Below are 26983 nucleotides of genomic sequence, written 5' to 3'. Positions count from 1 at the left end.
TTTTATTTTAGGAAAGTAGTATAACTTGTCCCGTTTTCGTGTTTATTTTTATTTTGGGGGAATTGTAAAACTTGTCCCATTTTCTTTTTTATTTCTTTTTTATTTTGGGGAAATTGTCAAATTTGTCCCATTTTTCATTTTCCTTTTTTTTTCTTTTGGGGAAGGTCGGTACTCTCCACTTACGATTTTTTTTTTCGCGTCATTAATAAATACACAATCACACACAATGAGTCTCAAGCACGCACTAATACACACAAAAAAAATGCATAAATTGTGAAATAAAATATACAAAGTGAATCATGATGCATAAACAATGTCAAGTGTCATCAACCAAAGTACAAAATAAAAACCCTTGGTCAACAATCTGTAGAGCTAGAAGAGGGAGGATCAAGGCATCTTCAGCCTGAGAATACGGGAACGCTGGACCAAAGAGTCCCTCCGTCATCCGGGTACGAGGAGTAGTATCTCTACTAGTCCCTATAGCTCCATTAGCAGACAAACTCAAAGCAAGACATGTCCAACTGGCAAACGGCGTAGAATAACTCCAATAGGTAGGAAGCGTCGGTGGAGGCATCGTCCCAGACAATGGAAATGAAAATAAGCCCTACACCGATGGACGAAGTGCCTCACACAATGGAATTGAGTATAAACCCTTGTCCGCAGAGGTAATGACTGGCCTGAACTTAGGCTGTGAAGGCTGGGAAGATGAAGGCCACTGCCACTGACCCTGAAAATGCTAGAATGGCTGAGAAGGCTGAGAGTGCTGCCACTGAGCCTCCTAAAACAGCTGAGAAGGCAGAGGCTGAGAATGCCGACGAACCTCAGCAGATTGTCTGTCGCGACTAGGCTCCTCGTCGTTCGAGCCTCTGTGCCTTGAGCGCGAGCGAGACCTCCATTGCTCCTGAAAAACACAAAATGAAAAGATGTCAATGGTGCAAGATAGAACAGATGGTAAATATGAGGAAAAGGGTGAATATACCTTGAGAACATCGCTAGAACCGCCTCGATAAATCCCGCCACATCGAAGCTTGATGATGCAATACTTCAAAGTGTCAACTAGCTTCATGAATTCCATCATGGTCGAGTGCGTAGGATGAGAACAAAGCAAAGAAAAATCAGTAACAAATGGTATCGAGAAAGATGAATAACGTGTAAAAAAGCTTACCAACTCAAACTTGTAAGGCACAGACTCCTGTGCCTATCAGAAACCCTCTGGCGCGTCAGCAATATCATCCTCAGTAATACCGATCGGCCCCGCGTAATGGACAGATTGAGGCGAGAACTTAATCTTCCCCACACGACGAACAGTCGTCTGAAAATACGATCGAATAATTAGGTTATTCGACGGTTTAAACAGAGACAAGCGACAAAATTCTCTAAAGAAATCATACCTCGGGAAGACGGGGTGGAGGAGCCAAAGAAGAAAGCAAGTCCTGCGAATAATCGCCCTCCATAAGCACAAGAACCTGCCAAGGAAAATTGTAGCGCTCTCCCCTGTTTATCAACTCCCTAAGCAAACGTGAGTCTAACATCGACTCCAGCGGAGGCAAAGGCACCACAAAACGATCAGCAATGTGCTGACGAATAACGCGCTCCCCAAGATACCAGGAAAAGCGTCTAGTACCAACAAAAACAATACGGTACGCGAAAAGCTGTAGGGCCTCAGGAAGATCATTCATCCCAGCCCAAGGCTGCTACTGGATCTCAACAACAACCTGAAAACCATAAAAAGTTGCAATAAATGCCGAAAAATAACATTAAGGTAGAGAATAAACTGCTGCAAGATAAATTCTTACACCAAAAGAAGAGGTGCCTCGGCGCAGCAGCCCGCGCAGCGTAGAGACGGACTCCACTCGTGACTCACCTCGGTCACGCCAGCTAGCTCCGCCAAGGAAATCATGGACCACTCCGCAACGCCGTTGAGGGGCCAATCTCGGAAAGTACTCATAGAACCACAACTGCAATGAAAAGTAGCCTTTAAACACATGAGTTAAAAAGGTTAAAACAAAACAATAAGAAGAAAAGATCGTCACCTCTACGACTCTCCATAAACCGTAGACAGTGACAGGGGCCTTGTCATTCAGCTGCCTACATCCATGTTGTAGCGACGAGAGAAGATCGGTGGTATCCAAGGCTGGCCCAACTACATGATCCTATCTTGCTGATCCTGAATAAAAAAGGAAGGTAGAAAATGAAGATCCGCACTCGCTGCTTAGGTGATGTCTCATCCATGTCAAAGCCACGGGCCAGAATAGAAGCCAGCTCTGAACGCCCACTCTTATGACAACCTCAAGGCACCGGCTGATTCCTAATATGCTAAACGACCGAACCTAATAAATCTGCTACCTCAGCCGCCCCCCAAGTGAGGTTAGGAATCTGCCGTACGACCTACTCGGTGTAGCGTAAGGCGCTTATCATGCTAAAATCCAGGGCAGTCACTGTCATCTACCCCCAAGCAAAGTGAAAAGTGTTGGTAGTATCCCAAAAATACTCCAACAACACACGAACTACTGTCGGGCCACAACCTCGATGGCTACAAAATCCAACGACCGTCGAATAGAAATCTCCTAAACCAGCAGACTCCCACAAGGTGTTTGTAACAGGTTCCCTCGTTATCATATAGCCGGGGAACCAAATCTCCACCTCAAGATCCATGATGGCGAAGCGTGCCATCGACTATGCCGGCAAGTGGACGGTGAGAAACGTGGTTCTCACGGCAGAAAACCAACTCGTCAGGTGTCCACGGTGGTGGAATCCACCTACCCCTACTCGAAGAAGGGCGAGGCCTTGTCTCTAGGGCGAGGCTTGGTCTCTAGGTCATCGTCGTCCATGCCCTCAGAAAGTGTGGGAGTGTCCTCCCGAAAAGCCTAACGCCACCACGAGTAGAAAGATCGCGATCCCGTTGTCTAGGCATGCTATTACAAAACCAAAAATCTAAATACTTAGCATCATTTCCTAAGTTATTTAGTTATTTATTCAAAAGCGGCTTAACAGCTACTCAAGTTGCAGTTTATATTATACGCAATATTTTTACCTCAAGGCTAAAAATTAACAAAATAGTGGAATTATTTCTAGTATTTAGTTTCTCCATGACAAACTAATACTACAGTTCTTCTAATTGCATGATACTATGTTCTCCATGACAATATAGTACATACATAAAACAGATTATGTTTCAAAATTGCACAAGAACGATAAATCGACACATCATGGCATATTTTACTAGATCTACAACCCATATATCACGATTTCAAGTGCAAAAAAATAACATGAACAACAAGAACACCATTTCACACAAGTAGTACCAAAAATGGTGTTTTGCTCAATTGTTCACCAAATCACACAAACTTGGTCTCAAATTGTTCACAAACACACATATATTCATATAAAAGTCAATTCATAGGAAGAATTTTGACATGGAAGCTCAAAATCAAAAACCTTCAATTTGATTTTTTTAGGATTTCAAGCAAATATGAAATTAACAACAAAATTTGAGACAAAAACAAAGGAAACTTACATAGATCCTTGTAAGAAATAAAAAATAAGGAAAATAGCAAAAAATTGGAACGAATTAGTTGAAGATTTGAGCTCCAAAAGCTCAAAAAATCACGAAAATGTTGTAGCGCAACCACCGCGACACGGTGGTCTAATGCCGCGCCAGGGTAGAGATCCCCCGTTGTCACGGTGACCCTGTGACAGCAACGGCGAACGTCTGACAGCAGCAGCGGTATAAAAAGGTCAAACCAAAACGACCTTGGAGCGGGAATAGACGTCGCGTCATGGTTGTGTACTCCTCGCACCGGTGCTGGGTTTCGTGCCACGGTGACTAGAGATGTCAAAATAAAAAAAAAAAAAGAAAAAAAAAAGAAAAAGTGAGAACATAAGGAGATTGAGAATGAAAATGGTGAAGAAGAAGGGAGAAAATGGGGAAGAAGCAGCTAATATATAAAGTCCAAAATGCCTGTTAAGCGACGCATAACTCTTGCCATAAATCCCGTTATATATTGAATCATCTTAAAATAAAAAATTTTAATGAAAGTTAGAGAGAGAAAGTCTCAAGAACTAGAGAGAGAAAGTGCAAAATCCGATTGAAACTCACGATTTTGATCTCAGAATTTAAGCTCGATTTCCATGGCAAAGAGAAAGAAAGGAATAGGAAGCAAGAATTCTGGATCAAAATCAAAGAAATAACAAAAAGGAAAGCAGAATTCAGGGCCTAGAACGAGGAATTTTACTAAGCGGCAGGAACAGAGTATGAAGTCCGATGATGTTTCTGCTGCAAGTTGGCTGGATTCAATGATGGAGAATGAGGTTCTAGTGAAGGAAGTTCTCCAGAAGAACGTGAACAACAAAAGGATGATTTCAATCAATGGCTGAAGGTACTACAATCTTCGTCCTATTTCATTTTATGAGGAGGTTCATAGAACTGATTGTTGTGCTAGTGTTATTGATTTTGACAACCCAACTCCTTTGATGATGCTTGAGGATGCTAATTACACTAGTAATAGATTTTCCCCAATTGCTGAGACCCCTAATGTTGTTCCCCCAATTCAATCCCCTATTTTTCCCGATTATCCTGTGCATCAATTAATTTGGAGGGAACGATTGTTTGAGGGTAATGAAGATGAGAGGTGTAATTTTTCAGAGTTTGGAGCTAATGTTGGTAATAATGGAGATAAGGCTTAGATTACTACGGAGGATATTCAACCTGAAATTGATTTTTTGGCTAATGCTCTGGTTTGCTATTTAGTTGGGGTTACACCTCCTTTTGTAGTGATAAATGGGTTCCTGTGACGAATTTGGGGTAAGTTTGGAGTGGATAAAGTCTCATTGCACTCTAATGGTGTTTTTTTAGGCTATGAAGACTGCACCTATACTGTTTGATAAAAAGCCAATGGTTATTAAGCCATGGGCACCAGATTTAGACCTCTCCAAAGTAGTAGTTAATGAGATTCCTCTTTGGATAAGGCTGCCTTGTTTGGACTTGAAGTACTGGGGTCAAAACACTTTGATGAAATTGATTTCCCAACTTGGTAAACCTATCAAAACTGATAGGGCTACTATGACTAAAGAGAGGCTAGATTTTGCTAGAATTATGGTGGAAATGAAGTTTAATGATGAATTTCCAAACCAGATTGAGTTTCTGGATGAGTTAGGAAACAATGTAACTCAGTAAATTGTGTATGAGTGGAAGCCAGTGGTGTGTACAATGGGTAACGGCATAGGACATGAGGAGCCTCAATGTCCAAATCACAAGGTTCAAGCTCGAAATAGGAAAACTAAAGGGGTGCAGGAGAAGCAGCAACCTAGGAGGTAGAAGCATGGTGCTCCAAGGAAAGAATGGAGACCAGTGCAGAAACCAGCTATGACAGTTGTTGCTCCAGATGAAAGGAATATATCAAAAGCTAATGCAATGAATGCTGATATGGATAAGGTGCTTGTGTGTTCATGGTGAGTAAAAGTTGAAGTAGATTTAGTGTATTAGAGGAGGGGGAATGTTCTGTTCCCTTTAATGGATAAAGTAGGATTCTGGAATGTGAGGGGTTTGAATATGCCTAGTAGAATGTGTGATGTCCTATAGTTTTTAAGAAAACACTTTATAGGTATGTTGGCCTCCTGAAAACAAAAATGAAGGATAGGAAGCTGTTTTTGATAGAGTAGGGGTGACTGGTCAGTTTGTGCTGATTACAGTAAACATAAAGGCGGTAGAATTTGGGTTATTTGGTTACCCCAGATATTTGATGTGACTGTAATGAAGGTGGAGGTTCAGCTTGTTCATTGCCAAGTGGTGCATAGAGCTACTTGTACTCAGTTTGAAATTACTTTTGTTTATGGTTTGAACGAAGCTAGTGAAAGAAGAGATTTATGGGAACACATTAAAAATTTAGCTGGAACACATTAATAATGTGCTGAATTTGGAAGATAGAGTGGGATCTGTTTTCTCACTTTGATTGAACCTTTTAGCCAATATGTGAGAGATGCTCAGCTTTTTGATTAGCAAACTTGGGGTATGTTCTATAATTGGAACAATAAACAAGATGGCAATAATAGGGTGAGTACTGGAATTGATAGAGTTTTAGTCAATACTGGTTGTTTGGATGAATTTGCTAATTTCCAGGTGTAGACACCTAAAAATGTCTCCCCAAAACCAAACCCGATGATGAACAACCTTTCATTGCTATTATTGGTCGGTTCAGTATTTAATCCCGAGAGTGCTTAAAAAATTGTGTTTAATTAAATTCGTATTTTCAAATAGACCATGGACCAGTCTTAATGTTTGGTCAAAAAGCATAGTTTTAATATTAGCCCAAACTTATTTTACTGTTTTATTATTTAATTTTAGCCCAAACCTTTTTGTTTTATTATTTTATTATTTATTTTTGCCCAAACCTTTTATTTATTTTATTTACTCATTTTCTTATTTTAGCCTAAATAATAATAAATCAGAAATGACCCGAAATTATCAATCGGCACTTAAAATGCTGAACGAAATTAGGGTTAAAAATGAATTTAGACGGAAAAGCGGACTGAAAATTCTCGCGTCACATCAACAGTCCACCATGTCACGGGAAACTTTCCCGTCTGACGGTGGGGTTCCCCATGACACGGGACACCTGTTGTGACACGGGGGTTTTCGTGTCCTTTCCGCGTAAACCCTTAACGCGTTTTCTCTCCTGTTCAGCATATATTTCCCGCGTCACACAAAAGTACACCGTGACACGGGAATGTTTCCCGTTTGACGGTAGGATTTCCTGTGTCAGGGTTCACTTCGCCGTGACGCGGTATACTTTGTTAGGGTTTTTATCATTTTACGGTTCCGTGTGTTCCCTCAGCACATTTTTTTCTATAAATACCCCCTCATTTCTGATGTACGTGGCATCAATTAATTCTCTATTTTTTCTTTCTCTTCTATGTTCTAGCCTAAACACTAGCCTACCCTTATTCTTTCAAAATTCCTTCTTCAAGCACTCCCAGGAGTCCATACTTTACTCGTGGTTATGTCCTTAAGCCAAGGCCTGAAAGGTATAACAGTTTGAGGGTTTCGCCCCAAATCAATTCTATTTAATTTAATTATTGGTTTATTATTATTTCCTTGAAGTTACTAACTCGTTTATTATTTTGTAGTTGCAAGCAAACAGAATCAAAGTAAGAATTATGTTCCTTTATTTCTATTATTTTTCTAACGATTTTATATTATTGGAATTATTGTTAAATTGCATCTAATGTTGATGTTTAATCTATTTATTTTTTATGATCACCATATTGCATGTTAAAGGGAATATGTAATTGAAAATCACGCGTAATAAGATAATTTGGACAACCGGTTTAGGTTCCTTTTTAATCATGTTGTTTAATTCAAGTGATCACAAATTTTATAGAATTATGTGTTTCATTAATATTCAACCAATTTAGCCAAATAATAGTTTGGAGCAAATTGAATATTTTGTTTGTATGCCTTTCAGATTGCAGGAATCAATTTTCACTATAAAATTTGAGTAGAGGCCAATACGGGCGAATGTGACTCCATGACTCACTTTTTACCATCATCCATGATCCTCCTTCGTGGTTCCGAACCATATGGAGTTAGTAATCTCATGGATTATGAATGGGGTGTAACCTTCACGGGTCAATCGTTGTTGCCTATCGTTGTCCTTAATCGTGGTTGCCTTTTATGATCCGTGAACGGTTTACAAGTTCCTTAAAAACTTGTTGGCGGTTCCCTACTTTATTTGTCTCTAATCGTATTATGTCAAATCCCACTTCCTATGAGTGCCAAGCATATTCACAATTGCTTTTAACGTAGGCGCACTTTGAGCGACTCCTACAATTTGGCGACTCCACTAAGGAGGATTCTTGGTTATTTATCGATTTGAGTGATCGGTATTTAATTAAGATGAGTGGATGAGACTTGAAAGATTCTTCAAAAATATTCCTGGGATTAATTTGGCATTTTTGCATAAGTATAGACGTTTTAACGTCGCGTTTAGGTCTGTCTCGTAAGAAAAATTGAATAACTTTATTGCCTACGAAGGAAAACGGGGCACCAGTCAGATTTTCAGACTGCTGTGGCAGGGCAGAATATGCCGTGCCACGGTACAGTACACCGTCTGACGGTGTACGGTACCGTGGCACGGGAATATCTACCGTGTCATGATAGTCCTAAAATCAGTCTGGTGGCTTATTTTCTCTTCTCACAGTCAACTTCCTTCGATTTTTCTGAAAAAACATGTCTGTTCTACATGCGTCTTAGCTCGGGAGATTTAAGCTCTAACAACCGAAAAACGCTCATGGCAATAAGGGTTCATTTGAGTTATTAAATCCACCCAAACCATGGTGTCGAGTTCGATTTCATCACGAACTCGCGGAGCCGCCCGTTGGCATACACCCTCAAGGATGGATGCCTTGCTAACGCGTCCAAAATCTTAACCATGGTACCCTTTCGACACCAAAAGATTGACCAATAGTTGAACATAGATCTTGACTCTAGGTTGCGAACTTTTTTTTATATCATCGTGAATCAATGCGACATGGTGTGTTTGGTGCTAACCTTCATGTGTTTACTCGTTTTTGTTTAACCCATGACCGAGGGTTTTTGTTTCCACATAGTAATTAGTACGGACCTAAAATCGACTAAAATCTGGAAAAATCACAAAACAGACTTGGAACTGCGCACCGTGTCACGACATTTTCTGCTGCGCCAGGGTGAACAGTGCCTTGACACGACGCTTTCTACCGTCTGACGGTAGACTCCACCGTGTCACGACAGTCAGCACCGTGACACGGTGCCCAGGAAAAGTGTCCCGTTAGTCTTTTTTCGGTTTTTGTGCGTACGTATGTGGTTTATGTGTCCAGTTTGGTGTCATGTCTTGTTGTACGGTCATAAAACGCGTCCATAACCTCACTTAATCACTCAGATGTCGTGTTCCCACACTTTTTCGTTAGTCGTGCACCACTTCTTGACGTATTTTAAGGTAGTCTTTTTTTGTGTCTTTTTTTTCAGAGTAAGTCGGATAGTATCCTCCAAAATTTAAAAAAAAAAAACAAATAGAATATCAAAATTATAGATTTTTAAAATTCAAAATTTTTTTTTATCCGGATGGGCTAAGGTTATGTTTGGTCATTAAAGGTGTGTTTGTTTCAGTGTCACGACACTTGGTCAAGAAGTAGGGGTTGATTGTTACGGTTTGAGTCAATACCTCAACAACCTCTTATACCAAAGAGGCGTACAAGGAAACCACCACAATTATCTCCATAAGATCCATCTCCTATCTACTTTCAACCAATGGCTACTAAGGAAGATATCGAGAACATCAATAGGACAATTGAAATGTTTTATAACATGATGTAAACACTCACCACTAGAGTCAACACGGTAGAGCAAGACAATCAGAACTGTGTCACTTCCGCTGCAATGGACAAGATAAAGGAACAGATGAGCAAGATTTCTAAAGAATTCACTTATGTGGAGCAACCTGTTGCCTCTTCATCCATAAGGGACAAAATTCCTGAGAAGTTTTCCATTGCTCACATTCCCAAGTTCAAGCCTACTGATAATCTGCTTTTCCATTTGAAGTCCTTTTCTGCAACCATGGCTCTTAAGGGAGTAGATGTGACACTCTTCCCTACAGTGTTCTCTCTTTTGTTAGAGCACACCTGTCAACAATGGTTCTACTCTTTAGAATCCAAGCATGTTGTGACCTGGGAGGATGTTGTTGAAAGCTTCATGAAAAGTTACAACTGTAACATTCGGGCCAAGACTTCTGAACGTGAACTCTCCATTCTCAAACAAAAAGAGAATGAAGGCTTCACCACTTACTTAAGCAGATGGAGGGAAACAGCTGCGCTCTTGGTGGATCCCCCAAAGAAAAAGAGATGGTTCGCTTGTTCATTGCCAATTTTACTCATAAGTACAAGCAACACTTGAAGTTTCTGCCTCTGAGTACCTTTGAAGTTGTACACGATATTGGAATCCATATCGAAGATGAACCAATGAAGACTGCTGGTAGCAGCAATAATAACAAAAACACTTGGAAAAACAAGAAGAACGACACTCCTTTTTTCTTCGTCTTCCAATCCCAATAACGCTACCAACAATATCAATATCAATGATGTGCTGGCCCTTAATGCTCCTCCTCAAAGATTCCAAAGGCAAAGGAGGGTTTACACGCCTTTGGGAATGACTTATGATGCTGCTTTTGACCGTTTTCATTGTCAAGGGCAGATTATGTCAATTCGACCATTTCTACAACCTCAACCAGAGAATAGAACCGCTAGCTATGACCCCAATGATTATTGCAAGTTTCATCAAGGAAAGGGTCATAATACTAAGAAGTGTTAGAGGTTGAAGGATGCAATCCAAGACCTAATTAATGCTAATCAACTTCCTGTCCCTCTAGAGGGCAAGAAGCGTAACATTCAAACAGGTCCTCTTTCTGATGCTTTGGCTATCATGGGAGAAGAAGTCTCCTTTGATCCGTAAATACTCATTCAACCTGTGAATGAACCTTTGTCGTAAGTGGTATTTGTCTCTAGTTATGAAGAAGTGAATGGAATTTGGGATAGTGATGATGAAGACGTCTATCTCAAGGATATAGCCTGTTCATCTCTAGGCACAAGTGAAGATATTTGGGGAGACCTTAAGGTCAAGGTTCTCACCAGAAGTGGACGGTTGCAACAACCTAGTCCACCTCCACCTCCACCACAATCACATCCAATAGCTGATCCCATCGGCCCTATGAACAACGATGTGGTCAAACAATTACAAAAGACCAAGGTAGAAATGAATGTATGGAAGCTTTTGGCCACCTCTCACAAGCATCGAAAGGTTGTGATGAATGCTCTGGAGAAAATAGGAGTTGATGATGATATGACTCCTCAAGGACTGGTCAACTTTCTCACTATTGAGTTGCCAAGTAATAACAATTTGATTTCCTTTTCTGATAAGGATCTACCCCCTGAAGGGGACCAACATAACATGGCCTTACACCTCATTGTGGTGAGTAGGCAGATGAATGTTCCTATGAGCCTAGTTGATAATGGCTTTGCAATCAATGTATGCCCACTCCGCACTGCAAAGAAGTTGGGCATAAAGAATGAAGAATTGACTCCTGCTACTCAAGGGATTCGCGCTTATGATAATACTCGTCGTCAAGCCGTGGGTACTATCATACTAAACATAACTACTGGGGCCATTTAACGTCGCACCAAGTTTCAGGTGGTGGACATTAAGGCCTCTTTCAATCTGTTGTTAGGACGTCCTTGGCTTCATGAGCTAAAGGCGATCCAATCATTGTTGCACCAGAAAGTGAAATCCATAGTTGAAGGGGTTCCAATTACCATTGATGCCTCTCCCATGCGCATTCAAGTTATCGACACTCCTATCGTCTATGTCGAACATTACGAAGAAGATGAAGATCTTTGGGGGTTTTCACTCGATGATGTTCTCATGATCGAAGAAGAGGAGAAGTTCCATCTCGACTTTGATCCCTATTCAAACACCAATATTAATGCCATTTAGAAGAAGCAAGGGAATTTCCCTGGAATGACCCTCGGACTCAAAAAGAAAATGGCTGAACTTTGGGGTTATCCTGGTGCACTCAAGAAAGATACTTTTGGCTTGGGATTCAAGCCAACAAAAGAAGATGTAAAACAAGCCCTTTTGAAAATGAAGGCTCGCAATAACGCTCAAATCATGAAGACGGAAATGGCCATGGATCCATATCCATTCACCCTCAATGGCCAGTACATCAAAGAAGGGGAAGACTTCCCATGCTATGAATTCCCTGAGCCTTTCGTCAATAATGGGAAGCGTGAACCATAATTCGAGATGTTCATCGATTGTGACTTTATCGATGAAGACGAAGAGCTCTTCACAACTTAGAAACCAGCTAGCCCAAGCTCTGATGATCTAGGCATTAATCTTCTTTTTGGAATGGAGAAGAATGAATCTAAGCTTGTCTGCAATGATAATTCCGAGCTCGTTCAAGCTGTTATAGCAAACAAGGATTTTGACCCTTCCGAGTTAATAGTCCAGGCTAATGATATTTCAAAGGGATGGCGCAAGACATTGAGGATCACTACACCAAGCGGAGAGAAGTTGGAAATAACCGCTGGCGAAGGTCCTATGTTTGATGAGTTTGAGTCGTCTGGGTCCGAGTCCGAGTCTGAGTCTAAGTCTGTAGACGAGTCCTTAGAGTCTGAGGCCGACCCTCTTTCTGCTATAGAGTCCAATCCTGAGTCTCTTGTTGAGTATTCTCTATCCGGTGAGGTCGCAACTGACCTTGCCCCTCTTGATGTATTCACCGATGAATTCAATAAAATGAGTACCTTTGCTTACGATGCGTGTCATTCCCCTAGCCCGGATCAATATTGCTTTGCTAATGATAAAAATGGAAAAAAAATAATAAAATCAATGGAAGAACACGAAAATAAAACGGCAGTTATCGAAGATATAGAAACAGTTAATATTTCCAATGATACGACTATTAAAGAAGTAAAAATTGGATTAACACTAAGTCAAGATGAACGCAAAGTACTAATTAACTTGCTTAGTGAATTTGTTGATGTATTTTCTTGGTCATACCAAGATATGCCAGGAATTTACAGGAATATAGCTCAGCATACGATGCCACTCATTCCAGGTATGAAGCCTGTCAAACAAAAGCTACGTCGTATGAAACCGGATGTGGCTCTCAAAATCAAAGAAGAAATCAGAAAGCAATTAGCCGCAGGTTTCAACAAAGTATCCAAGTATCCAAAGTGGATAGAAAATGTGGTTCCAGTTCCAAAAAAGGATAAAAGGGCCAGAATGTGTGTTGTTTACAGGGACCTGAATAAGGCAAGCCCGAAAGATGGGTTCCCTCTACCTCACATTGACATTCTGGTCGATAACACAGCCAACTATGCACTCCTATCGTTCATGGACGGCTATGCCGGATATAATCAAGTATTAATGGCCAAAGAAGATATGGAGAAAACTACATTCATCACACAATAGGGCACATATTTCTATACAATAATGCCATTCGGGTTGAAAAACGTGGGTGCCACCTACCAAAGAGCAGCCACAACATTGTTACATGATATGATGCACAAAGAGGTGGAGGTCTATGTCGATGATATGATCGTTAAGTCTAAAGATCGCCCAGGCCACATCATTCCACTGCGCAAGTTCTTTGAAAGACTACGCAAGTACAACATGAGATTAAATCCAGCAAAGTGTGCATTCGGAGTCACATCAGGCAAATTACTTGGATATGTGATCAGCTCTCGAGGGATTGAAATAGATCCCACAAAAGTCAAAGCGATCATGGCCATGCCACCGCCCAAGAATGAGAAGGAAATTCGAGGTTTCATTAGAAAGTTGCAATATATAAGTAGGTTCATATCAAAACTCACTGCGATATGTGAACCTATATTTGAGAAGCTTAAGAAAAATGTCCCAATCACATGGGATGATGGTTGCCAAAAATCTTTCGACAAAATAAAATAATACCTGGAAAAACCCACCTATGCTAGCGCCAGCAATACCTGACTTTCCTCTTCGACTCTATCTTACGGTCACATGAGAAACGATGGGGGCAATGCTAGCACAAGAAGTTGAAAGCAAGGAGAATGCAATTTACTACTTGAGCAAGAAGCTTCAAGGATACGAGACGTGATACACACCACTTGAAAAGTTGTGTCTTGCACTTGTATAGGCCGCACAGAAACTAAGACATTACATGCTCACTCATACAGTGCATGTCGTGTCCAAGATGGATCCTCTCAAATACTTGTTTGAAAAAGCAACACTCAACGGAAGATTATCAAGGTGGATAGTCAATCTTGCTCAGTTTAACTAAAAATTCGTACCATAAAAAGCCATCAAAGGTTTTGCGGTTTCTGACTTCTTAGCAGACTTTCCGCTAAAAGAAGTTGAGAAAAAAGAAGATGAGTCTGATTTCCCTCACGAAAATTTACTCATGACCGAAGATGATAGCTGGACGCTCTATTTCGATGGAGCTTCAAACCAAAAAGGTTGTGGTGTAGGAGTCTTGCTTGTATCACCCAATGAAGAGCATATCCTAATTTCCATGAAACCCGACTTTGATGTCACCAACAATGCCGCAGAATATGAAGCATGTATATTGGGATTAGAAACAGTTGTCGCCTTGGGAATTAAGAAGCTCAGATCTACGGTGATTCTTCACTAATAATTAACCAAATCTCCAAGAGATGGAAGGTGAGGATTGAAAGTCTCACATATCAAGCTCATCTGGAAACTCTCACGGAGCAACTAGATGAAGTGGAATATACGTACTTTCCTAGAGAAGAAAACCAGTTCGCCGACGCACTAGCTAAATTAGCATCAATGGTGCGAATTCCAACGGACACAATCAGAATGTCGTTGACCATAGAAAGAAGATATGAACCAGCTTATGTTCACGCACTTGATGATGAACAGGAACCACAAGAAGAAGATAAAGAGCCATGGTATACATATATCCTTAATTATGTTACAAGAGGAGAATACCCTCTTAATACTGATAAAAGGGCACGCCGTGCTTTAAGGCTCCTGGCCTCACAGTATGTGCTCATTAGGGAAGAACTCCACAAGAGGACTTCAATGGGGAGAAATCTCTTATGCATAGCCAAGAAAGAAGCACACAGAAACATGGAAAACCTTCATGCTGGTATATGTGGAACGCACATGAATGCAAAGATGTTAGTCCAAAAGATTCAACGACAAGGTTATTATTGGACTACTATGGAGAGAGATTGTCACGAATACGTTAAGAAATGTATGAAGTGTAAAGTCTACGCAAATTTACAGCACGTTCCACCTTCGCTTCTCTACACATATACTTCTCCATGGCCTTTCTCCACTTGCGGCATCGACATCATAGGAAAGATAATGCCACCAGGACAAGGGGGCATGAATTCATCCTCGTAGCAATCGACTATTTCACCAAATGGGTCGAAGCTTCCTCATATGCTAAGCTAACGGCGAAACACGTAGCTCAATTAATTGAGAAAAATATCATATGCCGTTGTGGGCTACCTCAACAGATGATCAGTGATAATGGAACGCATTTTAAAGCCGAATGCCCGGAATTATTACAGAAATATCATAACAAACATCACAGATCATCACCTTACAGACCAAAAACAAATGGTGCGGTCGAATCAGCCAACAAAAATGTGAAAACTATCATCGAAAAGATGACAGAAAATTACAAGGATTGGCCAAGTAAGCTAAATTTCGCCCTTTGGGGTTATCGAACCTCTGTTCGTACATCAATGGCGGCTACCCTTTTCTCTTTGGTCTATTAAGTTGAAGTTGTACAACCAATAAAGCTCGAAATCCCTTCTCTCCGAATCGCGTTGGAAAGTCAACTAGATGAAGTCGACTGGATTAGAGCAAGATATGATGAACTAGTCTTACTTGATGAAAAACGCTTGGCAGCTTTGCATCTTGTCCAAACCTACCAACAGCGTATGGCGCGACATTTCAATAAAAAAGTCAAGACTAGGAACATCAAAGAAGGTGACCTGGTACTTATTAAGGCACTTCGCAAAAATGTGTTGGATCCAAGAGGAAAATTCACACCAAATTGGTCAGGGCCGTACATTTTTAAAGCCATCTTGTCCGGCGGAGCCGCACAATTAGTAGACATGGTCGGTAACGGTTTCCACAATTTAACCAACTTGGATCAACTTAAGAAATTCTATGCCTAGTTGCATGGGTTCATGACCCAATAAAGCTACGTTTGGCCTGATTCCGTTTTAAGGATACGTAGGTAACTCCTCAAGGGGGCCCGACCACTTTAAAAAATAAAATCCTTCCTCCGTCGATCAAGCATACGCGTCAATTCAGCATTGCGTCGCGACAAACCAAAACAAAAAAGGAATTTTCCGCGCCACAGGAAAATCTACCATGTCACGGCAAATTTCAACCGTGACACAGTGGACCTGCAGCAAAAGAAAAAGAAAAAAAAAGAAGTAGTTTGCCGTGCCACGGGAAACACTACCGTGTCACGGCAAATTTTCACTGTGACACGGTGGACCTGCAGCAAAAAAAAAATAAAAAAATAAAAAAAATATATTTTTTGCCGCGCCACGGGTATTTCCACCGTGTCACGGCAAGCTCCACCGTGGCAATGTGGAATTCAGACTTTCCGGTTTTTTTTAATGACACCGTCTTCGCGAATTAAATTATTTGTTCGTTGTTTTTTATTTTCATTCTTCCATTGCGTCCGACTTCTTGACTCGGATACTTAATAAAAATAATAAAAAAATTAAAAAGAAATTCAAACTAAGGATCTTTGACAAATAATAAAAATAAAAATAAATCAAATTAGGACATTAATAATAAAAATAAAAAGGTTTTTTTGACAAATAATAATATTCTCATTCTGCTCTCTCTCCTTACTCCATGATTTCTTTGCTCTACTATCACATCAACTTGGGTTACTCTCTCTATCCTTTGGTGCAAGCCATTATTGTTGCCACAATAAACTAAGGTAATTGTTAATAATTCATCAAATTGTTATTGCATGTAGTGTAAAAATTGGGGCTTTGAATCAACTTAATTCTTCACCATTGTACCTGCAAAATTAGCAACAACAACAACACAACTATTGCAGAGCATAAATAACGCACAAGAGAAGTATTAGAGAAGAGAGAAGAACGCTGGATTGAGTACTACAATGGTGAAGTAAGCACTACCATTGTGGAAGAAATAGATTAAGAACCCTAATTTACCTTTCAATTGATTTGATTTGGGGAAGATTTGCCCTAATTTTTCATTAGAGTGATTTGGGGAGGCTTGCCATAAGTTTAATTACCCAACAATAGCCTTCAAGTAGGTATAATAAGGGGTAAATGCCTGAAATATCAAATTAATGCCGGAAAAGAGAAGAGAGGTTTTATCAAACAAAAAAAGTGATCGTGGTGGTTTTATTTAACAAAGATCCTTTTATAAGGTTTTTTCTTGCAAAATGAGACATTTAAAAGGTTTTTTTTGACAAATTTTCTAATTTTTATTTCAGGCGAAAATAAATATGCTATTATTATTGAAATAAATGTGACTACAATTATTGGCATCATGCGCCTTATTTTAAAAATTATAAAAGCAAAGCAATACTGATCTAATCCTTCTTCACTTTAGGAACCTCCTTCTCTTTTTCAACTAGGTCGGCCTTCACCATTAATGTGTCTTTTGTAGCCCGAACTGTCACAACCCTAGTCGAACTTTCACCCCTTTCACCTTTCTTAAAATTCTTTGGTTGTTTCTCTGTTTAAACCATCTTCTCCTTACCCTTCCCTTTCACATAATTCTTCCTTTTCGGCATTATAGGAGCCTTAAACTCAATCCCTTGTGTTCTGGGACCAAGACGATCCTTAGGAGGCGCTTTCTTATTTCCAAGACAGCTCTTCACATCAGATTTGCGTGATCCGACTCGTTCCCTCCTACTTCTAGGATTCAACCATGCCTTGTATGGACTAGATAAGGGTGGAGGAGCTTGGTTACTTGCAGAAATGGTCCACAAAGGTCTTCCAATCCAATAAGTCTCGTATTTGTGAACGTTACTTTCATGCAACGATACTTCACGAGGACTATCGTTATAGCGTGGAACTACTTGTTCAAGTCCATACTGTCGATTCAGTCGAGAAGGACAATAAAAAGTCAGTCTTGAGATACTAGGAACACGGAAATACGGAGTATCATTCGTACCAACCATCCTAGTAAGCCTCTACCAAGACATCACCCAACGAATGGAAAATTCTCTATTTGCAAAGAAATTCTTCTAGTCTTCATACGACATGTTCACAGAGTAATTCTTCTTCCTGCGGACTAGATCGGTCGGGCCATATTTTTTAATATCGTCGGGGGCTTCAAATAGTTCTAAACGCTCCATCAACCAAATCTGGAAAAAAAAATTGCAGATTCCACCGTGACACGGCAGAGTTCACCGTGTCACGGCAGCAGGCCACCGTGACATGGTGCCTGTTTTGTGTCACAAGGGCTACTCGGAGCGTGTTTTTACCTGCAACAGTACTAGAGAGCCCTTCCTGATGGCTTTCCGGTTAGCTTTTGCTTCGTCAAGGCCGCGAAAAGTTTCTCCAAGGCACCTAGGCATAGAAGACCTTCCAGATTCAACATGTTCAAGCACAGACGCTAGACAAGCATGTCCTACCCTACCGTTTGCAAATAAAATCTTTCTAAACATGCAAAAAATATATGCCCTTCTACGGTATATATGATAAGACTCAGAGACAGGGCAATTGAAATACAAATTTGCAAGTTTTTCTAAGTCTACCTCATTACCACACAAAATTCTATTAAAATCTGGATCTGTTAGATTCAGATAGCGTTCAAAGTCTTGGTAATAATACTCACATAGGCTAGGCTGGCAATAAGATTTCTGGCAGGAAATCCAAAGATGGCACCTAATTTCTCCAGCATGGGACGGATGTCATCGTAATCAAATTTATAACAATGTGTTTCTAGACTCCAATAGTCTAATGCTGCCCTTAAAAAATCATGTTCAATCGCTACATGCCTCAAGGCTAGTAAACCCCTGACATGAAACAATTCTAACTCTCTTTTGTCAGCATTGGTCAAAGATTAAGACCAGTCGCGCATTGTATTATCAAAATTCTGAAACATTATTATTGAAATATGAAATTCTAATTAGTTTGTGTTTCGTAATTATGCATGTCATGAATATACTGGTCCTATTTTATAGCAAAACCGCTCGGAACTACTCAAAATCTATCTTTCTATATGCGTAAACCACACCGTTGTAGAATACGCGCACCGTGACACAGTAATTCCCACCGTGTCACAGGAATTTTTTCCGCGCCACAGCAGATTTTCTCGTGACACGGTGTACAGTGTCGTGTCGCAGCGCCCACGCGTTTTCTTTTTTATCCATTTCCTATATCTATCCGGATTTTTTTATTGTTTTATCTTCACCGTTTATTTTGTTTTTGTTTTTTTTTTTGAGAGTTTCATCCGTAATAAAATTCTCAAATTTTTTTATTAATATTTTTATTTTTTTATTTTTATCATTTTATTTTATTTTTCTTTTTATTTTAGTCATCTTTATTATTTATTTACTTTATTTTTTACTCTTATTTCTATTATTATTTAGGGGGAGGTTATAAACCTTGTCCCATTTCCATACATATTTATTTTTAAGTAGTTGTAAAACTTATTCATATTTTTCTTTTCTTTTTATTTCTTTTTTCCTTTTGGGGAAGGTCGGTACCCTCCACTTACTCCACTTACGTTTTTTTTTGTCGCGTCATTAATATTTACACAATCACACACAATGAGTCTCAAGCACACACTAACACACACTAATAAATACATAAACATTGAATAATGTATAAAGCGAGTCATAATAAATAAGCAGCGTCAAGTGTCATCACAGTTTGTACATATAAAGACCCTAGGTAAAAAACCTTCAGAACTAGAAGAGTTAGGATCAGTATCTTCTCCAGTTTATGAATATGGTAACGGTGAGCCAGAGAGTCCCGCCATCATCCGAGTTCGAGTAGTATCCCTACTAGTCCCTGTAACTCCAGTAGCTGTCAAACTTAAAGCAAGACCCGTCCAATTGGCAAACGGTGTATATTGACTCAAAGAAACAAGAATCGTCGGTGGAGGCTTCGTCCCATACACTGGAACAGAAAACAAGCCCGACACTGGTGGAGGAACCCCAGACGCTAGAGCTGAAAATAAGCCAGGATCTACGGGAGTCATAACTGGACTAAACTCAGGCTGTGAAGGCTGTGAAAACGACTCTCGCTGCCACTGACCCTGACCCTGAAGTTGCTGGGAAGACTGAGGCTGCTGCCACTGCGCCTCCTGAAACGGCTGAGAAATCTGAGGCTCCTGCTAAGACTGAGAATGCCGATGAACCTCAGGAGATCGTCTACCACGACTAGGCTCTCCCTCGTGCGAGCCTCTGTGTCTCGAGCGCGAGCGGGACCTCCGTTGCTCCTGAAGGATACAAAATCAAAAGACGTCAACAATGCAATACAAAACAAATGGTAAAAATGGAAAAAAGTGAATATACCTCAAGAACATCGCCATAACTGCTCCGACAACTCGCACCACGCCAAAGCTTGATGATGCAGTGCTTTAGAGCGTCAACCAGCTTCATGAATCCCATCATCTCTGGGCGGGTAGGCTGAGAACAAAACAAAGAAAAATCAGTAATAAGTGGTGTTAAAATGGATGAATAATGCATCAAAAGCTTACCGGCTCAAAAACCTCAGGCAGAGACTCCTGCACCTGTCTGAAACCCTCTGGCGCGTCAGCAATATGGTCCTTGGTAATACAATCGGTCCTGGGTAGCGGATAGATTGAGGCGGAATCTCAATCCTCCCCACACGGCGAATAGTCGTTTGAAAATATGATTGAATAACCAAGTTATTCGATTATTTAAACAGAGACTAGCGACAAAACTCCTCAAAAGAAATCATACCTCAGGAAGAAGGGGTGGAGGAGCTAGAGAGGGAAGGAAGTCCTGCGCATAATCACCCTCCATGCGCACAAGCTCCTGCCAAGGAAAAGTGTAGCGCTCCCCCCTGTTTATGAACTCCTTAAGCAAGCGCGAGTCAAGCATCGACTCCAGTGGAGACAAGGGCACCACCAAGCGATCACTACTGTGCTGACGAACGACACGCTCCCCAGATACCAGAAAAAGCGTCTGGTACCAACAAAGACAGTGCGGTACATTGAAAGTTGCAAGGCCTCTTGAAGATTAGTCATCCCAGCCCAAGGACGATACTGGACATCAATAGCAACCTGAAAACCATAAAAAGTTGCAATGAAGCACCGGAAATAACGTCAAGATATAAAATAACAGACTACAAAATTAATTCTAACGCCAACCGAAAATGTGCCTCGGCGTAGCAGCCCGCGCAGCGCAGAGACAGACTCCACCCGTGACTCTCCTCGGTCACGCCAGCTGGCCCCGACAAGGAAGTCATGAACTGCTCCACGACGCCGTCGAGGAGCCAATCTTGGAAAGTAGTCGTAGAACCATAGCTGTAATGAAAAGTAATCTTTGAGCACATGAGGTGAACAAATTAAAATAAAACAAGAAGAGGAAAGGATCGTCACCTCTACGACTCTCCATAAACCGTAGACAGTGACAAGGGATTCGTTGTTCAGCTGCCTACAGCCATGACGTAACGACAAGAGAAGGTCGGCATATCCGAGGCTGGCCGAGCTAAAGGATCCTATCTCACTGATCCTGACTAAATAAGGAAGGTAGCAAAGGAGTGCACGCGAACTCCTATCAGGAGAAAGAGTCATGGAAATGAGAATCAAAATGAAGATCCGCACTTGCTGCTCAGGTGATGTCTGCTCCATGTCAAAACCACGGGCTAGAACCGAAGCCAACTCTGATAGCCCGCTCCTAGGGCCACCTCGAGACACTAGCTGGGTCCTGATATGCTGAACAATCGGACCTAACAAATCAGCTACCTCAGCCGCTCCCCTAGAAAGATCAGACATCTTTACTACGACTCGGTCAGTGAAGCGTAGACCGCTAATCATGCTAAAGTTTAGAGGGATCATTGTCGTCTCCCCCAAGCAAAGTGAAAGGTGTTGGTAGTATCCCAAAAATACTCCAACAACGCGCGAACCATTGTCGCACCACAACCCCGGGGGCTGCGAAACCCTATGATCGCCGAATAAAAGTCCACTGAACAAGTTGATTCCCATAAGGTGCTCGTAGCAGGATCCTTCGTGATAATCCAATGAAGTCAAGGAATCAAATAACCGGCTCCAGAACCGTGATGGCGAAGCGTGCCGTCAACTATGCCGGCAAGTGGACGATGAGAAACATGGTTCTCACGACAGAAAACCAACTACCTCTACCCGTAGAGGCCCGAGGCTCAGACTCTAAGACATCATCATCCATACCCTCGGGAATCGTGGGACTGTCCTCCCGAAAAGCCTGACGCCGACCATGAGTGGAAAGATCGCGAACCTGTCGTCTAGGCATGCTATTTTAAAAATAAAAATCTAAATGCTTAGCATCATTTCCTAAGACATTTAGTTATTTATATCGAGTTCCATTTTAATAAAAAATCTAAATGCTTAACATCGTTTCCTAAGGAATTTGGTTATTTATATCGAGTTGCATTTTAATGAAAAATTTAATGCTTAGCATCATTTCCTAATTTATTTTGTTATTTATTGCATTATACGCTAAATTTTTACCTCAAGGCTAAAAATTAGCAATATAATGAAATTATTTATAGTATTTAGTTTTTTCATGACGAACTAATAATATGTTCTCCTAATTGCATGATACTATGTTCTTCATGACAATGTAGTACAGACACAACACAAAACATGTCTCAAAATAGCACAAAAACAACAGATCGACGCATCATGGCATATTTTACAAGATCTACAACCAATATGTCATCATTTCAAGTGCAAAAGAACAACATGAACAACAAAGAACTCCATTTACCACAAGTAGTTCCAAAATAGGTGATTTGCTAAATTCTTCACTAAATCATGCAATTTTTGTCTCAAATTGCTCACAAACACATACACACATATGCAAGTAAATTCATGACAAGAATTTCAACATATACCTCCAAATCAAAAAAATCCCCAAATTGATTTTAAGGGTTTTTACATGAAATTATTCGTTTGAAGCAAATTCGTGACAAAAATCAAAGGAAACATACAAGGATCCTTGTGGAGAATAGGAAATGAGGAAAGTAGCACAAAATTAGAGCAGAATTGATGAAGATTTGAGCTCGAAAAGCTCGAAAAGCCGTGAAGATCACAGCACAACCGCCGTGACATGGTCAGCGGTAGCCGTGACACGGTAACAACAGCCCGTGTCACGGTGAGCCTGGAACGTGACGGAGCTCCGGCGACCTCAGGTGACGGCGACAACAGCTGCAGCAACGAACAACAAGCGAGATTTCAGCGAAGAATAAAGAAACAAAAACCCGCAGAATCGACGCGTCATTGGACAAAACTCCGTGTGACAGGAAAAGCAGCCGTACGCCGGTGACTAGCCGTCGTGGCACGGGAACCTGAGCAGCTTAAATTGAAAAAATTGAGATGAGAAGTAAGAGCAGGAGAAGAAAGAGAAATGGTGATTGAACAAAAATGGGAGCAATGTCTGATATTTGAAGCCAAAAATGAGTGTTGCATGACCCCGTCACCGTTCCACGTTTCCCGTTACTGAGTAACGGTGTTCAGGCGCGTGGAACGGGGTGCATGGGATTTTTTATGCCAAAAAAATCCCGCGACACGGGAGTTCCTCCCATCTGACGGCAATCCAGCATCGTGTCACGGAATTTATCCATGTGGCACGGAGTTCAGGCTTTTGTCCTGCACACTTTTCGAAGCTAGCAGTGAATATTCCTGGCATTTTGACCAAATTTGCACGATTTTCAGCAAATTAGACAGTTAATTTTTTCAGAAAAATTACGCGAAAAATTCTAACTGACATTTAAAGGGTATCAAAATTACTATTTTTCCCCTAAGAAGCGTCAAAATCAATTTTGTCATTATTTTAAACACCTAATACGGTCGGATAGTCGAATTGAAGGTGCGAATCATCTGCGGCCCACGTTCGGGGATACACTTGCAAATTTCAGTGATTACAGTAGTTGTCGGCTTTCCTCAAGCATGGAAAGCGTTATCGGTGATTTTTCTTCAATTATAGAAAACCGCCAAGTCGGTTTTCCTCAAGCATGGAAAGCGTTATCGGTGGATTTTTCTTCAAGTATAGAAAACCACCAAGTCGGCTTTCCTCAAGCATGGAAAGCATTATCGGTAGATTTCTTCAAGCACAGAATGACACCAAATTCATACTTCAACTTTCCTCAGGCATGGAAAGTATCATTCGGTAGATTTTTTTAGCCTTAACAAGCTACCAAATTTCTTAGTCGGCTTTCCTCATGCATGAAAAGCGTTTCAACAAACATCATCCGGTGGATTCCTTCAAGCATAGGAAACTGCCAAACTCATTTGTCACCGATACACTGGTGCCAGATACGTATTCTATCTTTTTACTCTTTTATTTGTGGAATTAACATTTTTCTGCAGGTATCGGCGTATACAGAGTGATTTAGGATCGCAGAACATCTTAAATCATTCTCCGTACCTATCGACTACTTTGACTATCGTTTTCGAAACTGACGATTCTACAAACTGAGTAATTTAATCTCGAGATGAACAACCTTTCATTGCTATTATTGGTTAGGTTAAGTATTTAATCTCGAGAGTGCTTAAAAAATCGTGTTTAATTAAATTCGTATTTTTGAATAGTCCATGGATCAGTCTTAATGTTTGGTCAAAGCATAGTTTGAATTTCAGCCCAAACTTATTTTACTGTTTTATTATTTAATTTTAGCCCAACCTTTTTGTTTTATTATTTTATTATTTATTTTGGCCCAAACCTTTTATTTATTTTATTTACTTATTTTCTTATTTTAGCCCAAATAATAATAAATCAGAAATGGCCCGAAATTATCAATCGGCACTTAAAATGCTGAACGAAATTAGGGTTAAAAATGAATTTAGACAGAAAAGCGGACTGAAAATTCCCGCGTCACGGCAACAGTCCACCGTGTCACGGGAAACTTTCCCGTCTGATGGTGGGGTTTCCCATGACACGGGACACCTGCTGTGACACGGGGGTTTTCGTGTCCTTTTCGCGTAAACCCTTAACACGTTTTCCCTCTCGTTCGGCATATATTTTCCGGGAATGTTTCACGTCTGACGGTAGGATTTCCCGTGTCACGGTACACTTTGTCGTGACGCGGTATACTCTTTTAGGGTTTTATCATTTTAGGGTTACGTGTGTTCCCTCTGCAATTTTTTTTATAAATACCCCCTCATTTCTGATGTACGGGGCATCAATTAATTCTCTATTTTTTTTCTCTCTCTTCTATGCTCTAGCCTAAAAACTAGCCTATCCTAGGAGTTCATACTTTACTCCTGGTTCTGTCCTTAAGCCAAGGCGTGAAAGGTAGAACTTTTTGACGGTTTGGCCCCAAATCAATTCTATTTAATTTAATTAAATTATTGTTTTATTATTATTTCCTTGAAGTTACTAACTCGTTTATTATTTTGTAGCTGCAAGCAAACAGAATCAAAGTAAGAATTATGTTCCTTTTATTTCTATTATTTTTCTAACGATTTTTTATTGTTGGAATTATTGATAAATTGCTTCCAATATTGATGTTTATTTTATTTATTTTTTATGATCACCATATTGCATGTTAAAGGGAATATGTAATTGAAGATCACGACTAATAAGATAATTTGGACAACCGGTTTAGGTTCCTTTTATATCTTGTTGTTTAATTCAAGTGATCACAAATTTTGTAGAATTATGTGTTGCATTTATATTCAGCCAATTTAGCTAAATAATATTTTGGAGCAAATTGAATATTTTGTTTGTATGCCTTTGAGATCGCATGAATCAATTTTTTCACTATAAGAATCGAGTAGAGGCCAATACGGGCGAATGTGACTCCATAACTCACTTCGTAACATCATCCCCGATCCTCCTTTTGTGGTTCTGAACCATATTGAGTTAGTAATCTCATGGATTATGAATGGGGTGTAACCTTCACGGGTCAATCGTTGTTGCCTATCGTTGTCCCTTAATCGTGGTTGCCTTTTATGATCCGTGTACGGTTTACAAGTTTCTTAAAAACTTGTTGGCGGTTCCCTACTTTATTTGTCCCTAATCGTATTATGTCAAATCCCACTTCCTATGAGTGCCAAGCATATTGACACATGCTTTTAACATAGGGTCACTTCGAGCGACGCCTACAGTAGGCTAATTTATTCCTTGAGGGCTTGATGGATCATTGTCCTTGTGTGATCCAACTATTTGGGAGTGGTATGAATATGAATAAATATTTTAGGTTTTTCATTATTTGGATTGATGCTCCAGGTTTTTTGCAGTCTGTAAAAGAAGCCTGGAATACTATGTTCCAGGTGACAGCTATGTTCTAGGTTGTCAAAAAATTATCAGAAACCAACAAGCATCTTAAAAGTATATCTTTGACTAAGTTTACTTGTATTGAGACTGCTGATGCTATTGCAGGAAAGAAGCTTCTGGATATCCAGGCAAAGATTCAGGAAAGTCCTAATAATAAGGATTTCATTTTTCAAGAGAGGAGAGCAAGAGAGGAATATTCTAAGGCTCATTCTTCTAGATAGTAGTTCTTGAAACAGAAAGCTAAATTACACTAGTTGAAAGATGGTGACATGAATTCAGCTTTTTTTCAAAACATCCTTAGGAAGATAAGGATTCAGAACAACATTTATTCTATTATTTGGGATGATGGGGCTATTGTCAATGATCCTATGATGGTGAGCGATGCTTTTCTGGATTACTACAAATCACTTCTTGGTTCTAGTGCTATGGCTACTGGTGAATTTCATAGTGCAGTAATTCAGGAAGGCAAATGTTTGGATAGCACTCAGATTGAGAATCTGTGTGGAAACTTTTGTGATAAGGATGTGAAGAATGCTATTTGGAGCATTATTGATGATGATAAGGCTCCAGGGCTAGATGGGTTTTCCAGCAAGTTTTTTACGAGTACTTGGGACATCACAGGTCCTGCATTGACTAAAGCAGTGCTGGATTTCTTTGTGCATGGTAAGTTACTGAAGCAAATTAATGCTATAACTCTTACTTTGATCCTAAGGTTGATAATGCCCAAAAGGTGACTCAATTCAGGCCAATAGCTTGCTGTAATGTAATTTATAAAGTCATTTCCAAGCTAATCTGTGAAAGACTTAAGGAAGTGGTGCTAGATATTATTGATCCTTGTCAAGGTGCTTTTGTGGCAGGGAGATCTATTCTTGATAACATTTTGGTCTGCCAAGACATGTCAAAAAATTACAGTAATAAGAGAAAGGCTCCTAGATGTACTATAATGGTGGATCTAAGGAAAGCATATGATTATGTTAGCTAGT

At 40.3% G+C, this 26983-nt stretch overlaps 1 long non-coding RNA gene across 1 annotated transcript; it reads right to left on the bottom strand.

The window, feature by feature from the left end:
- Positions 1-225: 225 nt before the first annotated feature.
- On the bottom strand, positions 226-2895 carry LOC110732142. Its single transcript, XR_002513435.1, has 6 exons — positions 2034-2895; positions 1797-1958; positions 1392-1715; positions 1166-1312; positions 980-1060; positions 226-901 (listed from the first exon to the last, which is right to left on the bottom strand). It is a non-coding gene; the product is annotated as an uncharacterized LOC110732142 (long non-coding RNA).
- Between the last annotated feature and the right edge of the window lie 24088 nt (positions 2896-26983).

Source organism: Chenopodium quinoa, unplaced genomic scaffold (assembly GCF_001683475.1).
Source record: "Chenopodium quinoa cultivar QQ74 unplaced genomic scaffold, ASM168347v1, whole genome shotgun sequence".
Classification (NCBI taxonomy): domain Eukaryota; kingdom Viridiplantae; phylum Streptophyta; class Magnoliopsida; order Caryophyllales; family Amaranthaceae; genus Chenopodium; species Chenopodium quinoa.
This window is presented reverse-complemented; position numbering and strand designations above follow the sequence as displayed.